Source organism: Phyllobates terribilis, unplaced genomic scaffold, assembly GCF_046119375.1.
Source record: "Phyllobates terribilis strain yellow unplaced genomic scaffold, ASM4611937v1 Scaffold_3__8_contigs__length_932513732, whole genome shotgun sequence".
In the NCBI taxonomy this organism is placed as follows: Eukaryota; Metazoa; Chordata; class Amphibia; order Anura; family Dendrobatidae; genus Phyllobates; species Phyllobates terribilis.
Window position 1 is genome coordinate 152,535,977 of NW_027362763.1, and position 12,807 is coordinate 152,548,783.

Here is a 12,807-nt window from a genome sequence, read left to right on the forward strand (position 1 = left end):
TATGTCACCCCTCCTCTTTATAATGCCCCATGCAGAATGTCACCCCTCCTCTTTATAATGCCCCATGCAGGATGTCACCCCCCTCTTTATAATGCCCCATGCAGGATGTCACCCCTCCTCTTTATAATGCCCTATGCAGGATGTCCCCCCCCTCTTTATAATGCCCCATGCAGGATGTCACCCCCCTCTTTATAATGCCCCATGCAGGAGGTTACCCCTCTTCTTTATAATACCCCATTCAGGATGTCACGCCCCCTCTTATAATGCCCCATGCAGGATGTCACCCCTCCTCTTTATAATGCCCCATGCAGGATGTCAGCCCCCTTCTTTATAATGCCCCATGCAGGATGTCACCCCCCTCTTTATAATGCCCCATGCAGGTTGTCACCCCTCCTCTTTATAATGCCCCATGCAGGTTGTCACTGTCCCCTCTTTATAATGCCCCATGCAAGATGTCACCCCTCCTCTTTATAATGCCCCACGCAGGATGTCACCCCCCCTCTTTATAATGCCCCATGCAGGATGTCTCCCCCTCCACTTTATAATGCCCCATGCAGGATGTCACCCCCCTCTTTATAATGCCCCATGCAGGATGTCACCCCTCCTCTTTATAATGCACCATGCAGGATGTCACCCCCCCAAATAATGCCCCATGCAGGATGTCACCCCCTCTCTTTATAATGCCCCATGCAGGATGTCACCCCCCATTAGAAGTGTGGTTTTCCTTTTTGACGGTTCGAATCTGGGTGTAATCCACCTTTTTGCTTTTTTTTCATAAAAACTACAGTTTGAGTGTCTCGCTGACTGTTCAGATACAAATATGTCTGTTTAAAAGATTCTGGTGTAGGCCAGAGAAATAGAACTGTGGTTTTCCTCTTCCACGGTTCAAATCTCCTTTTTATTACCCTTTTGCAATTGATAGTGCGAGTGTAAGCTATTTTACTTAATTTGCAGTGTGCAAGGCGCGTGGCAAGGGACGTGGAACTGGACGTTCTGGTGATGGTGCGTGCAGAGAACGGGGCCGTGGCCAAGGTGAAAATGTGCCACAACCAACAGCCACATCTTCTCGCTCCCAGTTCTTGACCGAATTACTAGGGAAGCACACAACAACACCACTATTGCAAACTGATCAGTGTGAACAGGTTATTAATTGGACAGCAGATAATACTTCCAGTCACCTGGGCACCACCACAACCGGTCTGTCTTCCACACGGTCAAGTCTTAGTAGCCGTGAGTCTCGACCGCATACTCCTCCTCACCCTGATGCTCCTTCCTCCCACACTGCCGAGTGTCGTCAGACAGCAACCGATTCCACAGTTGGACACTCTGAAGAGCTGTTCACTGGTCCATTTCCATATTTGGGCCCCTCGCCTGCTCCGCTTGAAGTGGTGGAAGAGGAGAACTCATGTAGTAATGGCCAAATATTTGAACAGTCACGGCCACAGGAAGGCGATGCTGGCAATTTGTTGCAAGAGGTGGACGATGACGAGACACAATTGCCACGAAGTTAGGAGGAGGACCGTGGTGCGGAAGTGGAAGAGGTGGAGGTGGTGGATGATCTAGTAACTGAACCAACGTGGCAGGAGGACACGCAGAGCGAGGCCAGCAGCAAACAGGGGGAGGGAGGCAGAGTACCCCAACAGGCAGGAAGAAGCAGTGTGTTGGCCTCAGACAGAAGGCGGGCAACCGTTCCCCGTAACACCAACACGAGGGACGTTGCCAGTACAACCGGTAGGTCTTCAAGAGTCTCGAATTTTTTTAAAGACTCTGCTGATAACCCCAAAAAGGCCATTGGTACCACCTGCCAGGCCTGCATCAGCAGGGGTGACAAAACTACCAGCCTGACCACCACCAGCATGATCAGGCACATGAAAACAAAGCACCCGACTTTGTGGGGCGAACCCCAGGGTCCATCACCAGTGTCAGCGGGTGTCACCACTGCTACTTCCGCTGTTGTGCGTGTAAGAGAACCTCCTGTTGTGCGTGCAAGGCATTCCCCTGTCCATACTGCATGCAAAGATGCCCCCTCATCTCAGTCTTCACTTGTTATGGCAGTTTCTCAAGAAACAGCATCAACGTCCATGTCCACGTCCCACCGCAGCGTTCAATTGTCCATATCCCAGACCTTTGAACGAAAGCGCAAATTCGCAGCCAACGCCCCACAGGCCACAGTCCTAAATTCTCACATTTCACGACTGCTTGCGTTGGAAATGGTGCCTTTTAGGCTGGTGGAGACGGAATCCTTCCACAACCTTATGGTGGTGGCCGTCCCTCGGTACTTTGTCCCCAGCCGATACTATTTTGCCTGGTGTGCCATCTCCGTACTACAAAAGCACGTGTCCCAAAACATCTGCCGCGCCCTCAACAACACAGTAACTGGGAGAGTCCACCTGACAACGGACACGTGGACAAGTGCTTGTGGCCAGGGACGGTACATCTCCCTGACGGCACACTGGGTAAACATAGTGGAAGCCAGGACCCAGTCGGACCTTGGGACTGAACACATCCTCCACACACCAAGGATTGCGGGCCCTATGTCAGTCAGAGTTGTCCCCACAGTGTACAGCTCTTGCGCATCATTCTCCTCCTCCTCCCCATGTTCAGCCTCCATCTCAGATATCACCACATCAGTTACAAGCTGGAAGCACTGCAGTACTGCCTCAGCCAAGCGGCAACAAGCTGTGCTGAAACTCATAAGCTTAGGTGGTAAACCTCACACTGCTTGTGAGTTGTAGACAGCTGTGAAAGAGCAGGCAGATCTGTGGCTGAGACCGCTGAACCTACATCCAGGCATGGTCGTGTGTGACAATGCCCGTAACCTGGTGGCGGCTCTGAGGTGAGGTGAGATCACACACGTACCATGCCTGGCTCATGTGCTTAACCTCGTGGTTCAGCGGTTTCTTAAATCGTACCCCGAGTTGCCAGGTCTGCTCGTCAAAGTACACCGCCTGTCAGCTCATTTTCGCAAGTCGGCTACAGCTTCCGCCGCCCTTGCTGTGTTGCAGTAGCGTTTGCAGCTTCCGGCACACCGACTGGTGTGTGATGTCCCCACAAGTTGGAACTCTACCCTCCACATGTTGCAAAGGATTTGTGAGCAGAAGATAGCAGTTGTGGAGTACCAGCATCAAAAAGGCCATCGGTATTCAGATCAGACTCCACACATAAGACCTCTGGAGTGGACCTGGATGTCTGACATATGTTCCATCCTGACAAACTTTGAGGCATCCACCAAGATGTTAAGTGGCGATGACGTCATCATTAGCATCAGCATCCCACTTGTCTGTCTTTTGCAACGCTATCTGTAGAGAATTAAAGAGGAGGCATTGCAGCCAGAGTATGATGAGATGGATCAAGAAGCCGAAGCGGTCGATTACACACAGCCCAGCCTCATCTCATCCCAACGTGCATTGGGGGACAATGAGGGAGAGGAGGAGGAGGAGGAGGAGGAAGAACAGGAGCTTGTATCATGCGCTGTAGACGGTAGTACCTGTACAACTGTCATACCGTCGTTTCAGCGTGGGTGGCCTGAGGATAGGGGGGGGGGGAGGAGGAGGAGAGCATGGTCAGTCGTCATCTTGGTGAGGACATGGAAGTCTTGCCCGTTACCAGTCTGGCACGCTTGGCTGACTTTATGTTACTCTGCCTTAACCGTGACCGTCGCGTTGTCAAAATGTTGGGTGACAGTCATTACTGGTTGGTGACACTTTTAGACCCCCGCTACTAGGAGAACTTTAACTCTCTTATTCCTGAGGTTGAGAGGTCTACAAAAATGGGGCCGTAACAGAAGGCCCTTGCTGCAGAACTGTTAAAAAAATTCCCATCTGAACACGCTAGTGGCAGAGGTCACAGTTTGTTTCCCAACCAAGGCGTACATGCAAGAGAGACGCAACTCCAATACAGCAGAGGCAGGGGAACACTGTCAACGTTCTGGGACAGTTTTCTCAGACCCTCCCTTCGGACAGACCCTGAGGTGCTGGGTACTCTCACAAGGAGTGGAAAGTTTCAAAAGATGGTGAATGAGTACCTTGCCTACCGTACCAGCGTCCTCCGTGATTCCTCTGTGCCTTTTAATTATTGGGTATCCAAGCTGGACACATGGAATGAACTCGCTCTGTATGCCTTGGAGGTCCTGGCCTGCCCTGCCGCTAGCGTGTTATTGGAGCGTGTTTTTAGTGCCGCTGGGGGAATTATAACTGATAAGCGCACTCGCCTGTCAACTGACAATGCTGACAAGCTGACCCTTATCAAAATGAACAAGGGCTGGATTGGGCCAGACTTCTCATCACCACCAAATGACAGCAGAGTAACATAAAGTCAAATCCACTGTGTTATTTTGGGAGGTGTATTCACATGCACCGCTTCACACCCACACATGGGAATATATGCTTCCTCATTTCGGCTGTTTTATGTTCTTCTCCTTATCATCAGCCTCCACCACCACTATACCACCAGGGTGACCGTGGTCCGTGTTGCCATTCTTGAAAGTTCATCCGTCCTTATTTTTGTCAGCTTTTGCTTGGAAGGTATAAGCAAAGACTGTGGGAGACCCACTCCCCAATAATGGGAATAATATTTTTAAGATGCTGTACTGTATGGCTCTTGTAAGGGGCATTAAAACCGTCTTGTTAAGCTATTGCAACTTCCACCAATTTTCCAAGGGGCATTAAAACCATCTTGTTAAGCTACTCTGACCTCCACGTCTCTTCCGAGGTGCATTACAAGCGTCTTGTTAAGCTACTGGGACCTCCACGTCTCTTCCAAGAGGCATTAAGACCGTTTTGCTAAGCTACTGTGACCTACACCACTTTTCCAAGGGGCATTAAAACCGTCTTGTTAAGCTACTGCGACCTCCACGTCTCTTCCGAGGGGCATTAAAACTGCCTTCTTAAGCTACTGGGATCTCCACGTCTCTTCCTAAGGGCATTAAAAGCGTCTTGTTAAACCACTCTTAACTCCACAGCTCTTTGTCAGCTTTTGATTGGAAGGTATAAGCAAGGACTGTGGGAGACCGACTCCCCAATAATGGGAATAGTGTTTTTAAGATGCTGTACTGTATGGCTCTTGTAAAGGGCATTAAAGCCATCTTGTTAAGCTACTGCGACCTCCACCACTTTTCCAAGGGTCATTCAAACCGTCTTGTTAAGCTACTGTGACCTCCACCACTTTTCCACGGGGCATTAAAACCATCTTGTTAAGCTACTGCGACCTCCACAACTCTTCCAACGGGCATTGCATTTCCTCCTAATTTTAGTCAGCTTTTGCTTTTCAATGCATAGGCGAACACTAAGGGAGACCCACTACCCAATAATGGGTAGAAGGTTTTTAGTACGCTGTAATCCACATCTGTTTCAAGCGGCATTGCAGTTCCTCATAATTTTTGGAAAGCCTTCCATTCACTGCTTAGGCCAACAGTGCACAGGAGACCCAGTTGCTATAAATGGAAAAAATGGTTTAGTTAAGGCCCTCTGACCTCCATGTCACTTCCAAGGGGCATTGGAGTGCCTCTAAATTTTTGGTAGGCATTGCACTCACTGTATGCCCTATAACTGTGTAGCCGAACCGCTCCTTTTGGTACAGAAACATATCCTACAAGACATGTGTGGTTGACTGGCCTGATATTGATGTGAATGGTCCCTGTTCCTCCTGCTCTTTCTCCTTTGCCACCACCTCATTCATCATTTATCACCTGAAGCTTTGTTTTTACGGGAGTCATAGAACTGGGATAGTAGCAGGAAAACATCCAGCAATCCTCGGAGGAGGTAGGATATGCGCTAAAACGCTGACCACCTCAGGCCTAGCCGCTACTACATACATGCGCTTGCATTCCAAGAAAACAAAGCAGATGCTAACTTCTATCATCATCATCATGTTCCTCACCTTGGCACTCTCAACTCCCCTGATGGAGAATCCAGGGCCCACAAGAGGAGTCTGGTTCTCTGGTGGGCTCGTCCAATGCTGCCCTAAAGCAGGCCAGGCTTAGAAAAGTGTGTGGGAAGGTGACAGAAGAAATAGGGGCGGCTGGGTACCGTTTATCGACACCCGGCCGCCGGGCGGCTGGGGACTGAGTATGGATACCAGGCCGCCGAAGCAGCCATGAGGTAGTGGCCAGCTTCGGCCTCCTCCAAACTAAAAGGCCCCATTTCAAGTGCCAACTAGCAGTATGGCATTGCAGCCTGGGGGTGGGTGGGTGGCAAGCTACACACTTACGCTTGCATTAAAAGAAAACAAAGCAGATGCTAACTTCTATCATCATCATCATGCTCCTCACCTTGGCACTCTCAACTCCCCTGATGGAGAAGCCAGGGCCCACCGGAGGAGTCTGATTCTCTGGTGGGCTCGTCCAATGCTGCCCTAAAGCAGGACAGGCTAAGAAAAGTGTGGGGGAAGGTGACAGGAGAAATAGCGGCGGCTGGGGACCGGGCGTGGACACCCGGCCGCGGGGCAGATGGGGACAGAGTATGGACACCAGGCCGCCCCCTGGCGGCTGGGGACCGATTATGGACACCCGGCCGCCGGGCGGCTGGGGACTGAGTATGGATACCTCGCTGCCGAAGCAGCAATGAGGTAGTGGCCAGCTTCGGCTTCCTCCAAACTAAAATACCCCATTTCAAGTGAAAACTAGCAGTATGGTATTGCAGCCTGCGGGTGGGTGGGTGGTTGGCTGCATATTTGCACTTGCATTGCAAGGAATGGGGGAGGTACAATTGAACACTGCCCTGGGACAAGGACTTGCACGGGGATAGTTACAAGTCTGCATCTTCTGATGCGGCAAGGATGACTTCTGATGGGCACACTTTTAGGCAGTGACCTGGGAGTCAGAGATGCTCCCAGGGGTCTTCCCCATGCTGTTTCCATGTCTTTTCAGCACTGTATGCATGTGTCACACAGCACATGGCCAGATAAGGTTGTAAAATGTTAAAATTACATTTCCCAGTGAATGCATTTGTCACGGTTGAAACCAATACAAAAGTGCAAAAACACAAGAAAAATGCTACTTGTGAACATAGTTCAAGGTGTGGAATAGTATTTTTGTTTTTGGTTATTTATTTTACCTTATACACAAGTCTTTACCCTGGAAAGAAAGTTCCTGAACATATTTCACAGGAAAACCGTTTCAGTTTCGTTTTTGAACGTTTTATTGTGAGCCCGTAAAAGTGGCTTAATACCTCTGACCACGTTGTTGACAGCAGTGACCTGGGGGTCAGAAATGCTCCCTGGGGCAATCCCCATGTCATTTTAACACTGTCACTATGGTGTGGGCACTTTTTAGGCTTTCTACAGACTGAAGGGGGTGCCGCCGCAAAAATGCTCGGGTCTCCCATAGACTAACATTAGGCTCGTTGAAACCATTTCCGGTGACTACCTCTTGAAGCTCATCAAGAGAATGCCAAGAGTGTGCAAAGCAGTCATCAAAGCAAAAGGTGGCTACTTTAAAGAACCTAGAATATATGACATAGTTTCACACTTTGTTGTTAAGTATATAATTCCACATGTGTTAATTCATAGTTTTGATGCCTTCAGTGTGAATGTACAGTTTTAAAGTCATGAAAAGACAGAAAAATCTTTAAATGAGGTGTGTCCAAACTTTTGGTCTGTACTGTATATTATGAACACTTGCTACCTCATGTTATTGTAATGCCTTATATTCCTCTGTAATTTGGCTGAAATGTAATGTGTCTGATACATTCTATTTGTTTAATATAATTATTAAAACTTATAAAGCGTCTTTCATTTTTTTCACAAACTGTATAAAGTGCATACTTTTAATACTTGGAAGTAGTTATAACTCGGCCATATATATAATATGCCCGACCAATTTCATTTGAATGTAAAATTGGAGAATCACACTGCCATATCATATTGTGAATCACATCACCGTATAATATGGATCAATTAATTGTGATAGTAACACACCAAATTTGATAGTGTCATACATAATATGTCACTATCAAATCAAATTTATTGTGCAGTACAACAACATGTTAATAATAATCGGGCAATTCGTTGATAGTAACATTATCAAATCAATGAATCAAAATTAAATGATTTGATAATGCACCCTATCAATTTTAATTGATACACTAATATAACACTATGAATTTCATTAGGGCATAGGGACGGGGTCGCGCTCTGCAAAAAAGGGGAGGGATTAGACAGTTTGATACACTTTGATAGGGGCGGGGCACCTGTCAGATTTAGTTTGATGGATTATATGAATTCTATACTACTCCTGACATTCCTGTCCCAATAACTAGGGGACCACAGCACACCACTATTGATCCCAGATAAGTGTTAAAAGGTTGTTGGTTGGATAGTCAATAATGCTTCCAGTCAATTTGCCACCACCACCCTTTCTTCCACACGGTCAAATATCAGTAGCCGTGAGTCTGGGCCGCATATTCCTCACCCTGATCCGTCTTCCTCCCACCGTGCCTGGAGACAACTGATCCCACACTTTGATACTGCGAAGAGCTGTTCACTTTTCCGCTTCAAGCGGGGCAGGAGGAGATCGCATGTAGCGATGCTCAAATATTTGAGCAGCCACGGTCACACAAATGCATCGGTGGGAAAGTGCAATTACTGTCACAAGAGGTGGATGATGATGAGACACAATTGCCAGAAAGTCAAGAGGAGGACCAGGGTGCGGTAGTGGAAGACGAGGTGGTGAGCGATGAAGTCTCTGACCCAACCAGGCAAGGTGACATGCAGAGCGAGGAGAGCAGCACACAGGGGGAGGGAGGCATAGCACCACAACAGGCAGGAACAAGCTATGTGGTGGCCACAGACACAAGGCAGGCAACCGTTCCCCGAAACACCAACACGAAGGAAGTTGCCAGTACAACTGTTAGGTCTTTCCGAGTCTGGTTGTTTTTTAATAGACTGTTTAGATACCCCAAAAAGGCCATTTGCAACATCTGCCAGGCCAGTATCAGCAGGGTTAGCAAAACTAGCAGCCTGACCACCACCAGCATGCTCAGGCACATGACAGCAAAGCAACCGACTAGGTGGGCAAAATCCCAGAGTCAAGAAATAGTGTCTGCGGGTGACATCACTTCTTGTTCCTCTGTTGTGTGTGCAAGCCAATCCCCTGTCCATTGCGAATGCGAAGATGCTGCCCACCCTGCACCTGTCATTGCACACTCGCAACTAGCACCATCAGCAATCACGTCGCAGCGCAGCGTTCAGTTGTCCCTACCCCAGTCCTTGGAATGCGAGCGCAAATATGCAACCAACGCCCCACTGGCCACACCACTAAACTCTCACATTTTGTGAATGCTTTCTCTCAAAATGTTGCCTTTTAGGCTCATGGAGATGGAAGCTTTCTGGCAGCGGCCGTCCCTCTGTACTTCGTCCCCAGCCACCACTATTTCTCCTGGTGTGCCATCCCTGCATTACACAAGCACATGTCCCAGAACATTAGCCGTGCCCTCAACAACGCAGTTACTGATATATACTCCCCCAACCTGGCATATGCGCCCCCATCATGATATATGCTCCCCCATCCTAGTATATGCTATTGGGAATAGAACATTTTGGTTTTCTCCAATGGTCGGCAGGGTCATATTTGTAATAGAGATCCCCATCTTTGGAAGTGGGTGTGGGAGAGCAGCATGGGTCTGTGCTTCATATGCCAGGGCTAGATGCAGTCCCAGTCTAACCCTGTTCTCACGGTAAAAATGCTTCTTTTATCACCAAAATCTGAATTTCTTATTATTACATAGTTACATAGGTTAAAAAAAGACTCGTATTCATCAAGTTCTGCCTTTCTCCACCAATTTACATTCTTTGTCACTAAATTATCTATATCCCACAATGCCATTGCTGCTGAAGAAGTCATCCAGCCCTTGTATAAAAGCTGTTATAGTGTCGACCATTACTACTTCTTGTGGTCGGCATTCCACAGTCTGACTGCTCTTACTGTAAAGAACCCTTTCCTGTTTAGCCGCCAGAATCGCCTTTCTTCCACCTGTAATGAGTGCCTCCTGGTCCTTAGTATGGGTTCTAGAAGCAATAAGTCATGTGCTAGTCCCCTGTATTGACCACACATGGATTTATGCATATAAATGATATCTCTTCTGAGACGTCTTTTTTCTAAGTTAAACAAGGCCAACTTTTCCAACCTCTCATCATATGAGAGGCCTTCCATCCCTTTTAACAATCTAATTCTCCACCTTTGAAATGACTCTAACTTCTGAATATTATTTTTAAAATATAGAGTAAAAATCTGGATCCCATATTCTAGATGTGGCCTCACCAGTGATTTATAAAGGGGTAACAAAACGTTGGTATCGCAGGATTTTTTCTCTCTTTTTAAATACCATAAAATCTAGTTTGCTTTTGCGGCTGCTGCTTGACCTTGAGTACTGCTGCTCAGCTTACTTGTAACCAGAACACCCAAGTCCTTCTCCTGTTCTGTAGTCCTGAGTATACTCCCATTTAATGTGTATGCAGCAATAGGATTACTCCGTTCTAGGTGCATTACTCTACATTTATCTACATTAAATCTCATTTGCCAAGTGTTTACCCATTCAGTCATCTTATCAAGATCATTCTGTAATATTGTAATGTCAAGATCAGTTTTTAATATCCTACATAGTTTGGTGTTGTCAGCAAAAACTGACACTTTACTCTCAATCCCATCTCCAAGGTCATTAATCAAAAAACTAAAAAGAATCGGTCCTAGGACAGATCCCTGCAGTCCACCTTGCTGACTATGTCCCATTTAGAAAAAGTACCATTTACAAAGACTCTTCGTTTCCTGTCTTTTAGGCCACGTGCACACGTTGAGTATTTTGTATATTTTTAACCTCAGTATTTGTAAGTCAAAATCAAAAGTGGAACAATGAGATGAAAAGTATCATAGAAACACGTCACCACTTTTATATTTATCACCCACTCCTGGTTTTGGCTTACAAATACTGAGGTAAAAAACTCAACAAATACTCAGTGTGTGCACGTGGCCTTAACCAGTTCCTTACCCATCTGCATATAGTTTCCCGCAATTCCTTGCTTCTGTAGCTTCAGTATAAGGCTGTTATATGGTACAGTATCAAATGCCCTTTCAAAGTGCAGATAAATCACATCAGCCGCATTATCAACATCCAGATTTGCACTTACCTCCTCATAGAAACCCAACATGTTAGTTAGACACAATGTATCTTTCATGAATCCATGCTGGTTGTCAGTTATTATACGGGGGGGCCATTTATGTGGAATGGTTGGTGGTATCAACTTCCTGTTTGTGGCACATTAGTATATGGGAGGGGGAAATCTTTTCAAGATGGGTGGTGACCATGGTGGCCATTTTCAAGTCTGCCATTTTGGATCCAATTTTATTTTTTTCAATGGGAAGAGGGTCATGTGACAGATCAAACTTATTGAGAATTGCATAAGAAAAACAATAGTGTGCTGGGTTTTAACGTAACTTTATTCTTTCATGAGTTTTTTACAAGTTTATGACCACTTAAGGTACAAAGATAGTGGGGCCATTCTTCATCAATGGAAACCTCAATGCCACTGGATTTCTGAATTTGCTACAAGATGATGTGTTGCCCTCTTTATGCACTGAAGACGGCACGTTCCCTGAGTTTTTCCAACAAGATGGTGCACCACCACATTATGGGTGTCAGGTCCGAGCATTCCTACTTAAACAGTTTCCTGGAAAGTGGATTGGTCGTCGTGGGCCAGTTGAATGGCCACCAAGGTCTCCCGCTCTGACCCCCTGACTTTTATCTTTGGGGTCATCTGAAGGCAATTGTCTATGCTGTGAAGATATGGTCACCACCCATCTGGAAAAGTTTTCTTCCTCCCATATACTAATGTGCCACAAACAAGAAGTTGATATCACCAACCATTCCCATTTAATTTAGGTGTATCCATAGAAATGGCCCACCATGTATTATTATCTGCAATATATTTCTGCAGGCCACTTCTTATGATGCCCTCAAAAACTTTGCACACTACCGATGTCAGACATACTGGACGGTAGTTACCTGGATCCACCTTCTTACCTTTGCTAAATATCGGTACCACGTCAGCTATCCTCCAATCTTGTGGCATCAACCCCATTACAAGAGAGTCTAAGAATATGAGATTCAGCCGTCTGTCAATTACTGAGCTCAATTATCTTGTTATTATCGTCTTTTGTACCGTCCGTTTTTTTCCTTTTGGCATTAATATATTTATGAATTTTGTGGCGATTGTGTTTCAGTAGATAACTTTTCTAGCTTGATTTCTTTTTAACATTTCTTGTTGAAATCTTCATACTCCTGAAATGCTATTTCTGTATTCTCGGCCTTCAAGATTTTGAATGCCCTTTGTTTTTGTCTTATTACACTTTGAACTGTCTTTTTTATCCATAATGGTTTATTTTTAGTCCTGGACATTTTATTACCAGAGGGTATAAGTTTTCTACAGGATTCTAGTAGTATATCCTTAAACATGCCCTATTTATGTTCGATATCCCAAATTACCATGACATGTTAAATTACATGCGAGGAATGTGTAAGAAATAGACATTCCTCACATGTAATAAAACTGTCAAACAGTTGCAAATCATGCACACGGGAGCGATTCAACCATATCACCGAGCAGCTTATAAATACTCGGAGCTCGACCCAAGCGTACTCAGCGAAAGGGTTAATAGAACATGCTCGCTCAACACTATTCCTGACCTGTATATCTGAAATTGTATCTGATCTATTTGACAGCACCAGATCCAGCAGATTACCTCTCCTGGTTGGTTCATCTACCAGCTGAGAGAGGTAATTGTCCTGAACATCGGATAAAAACTTGCAGCACCCATGC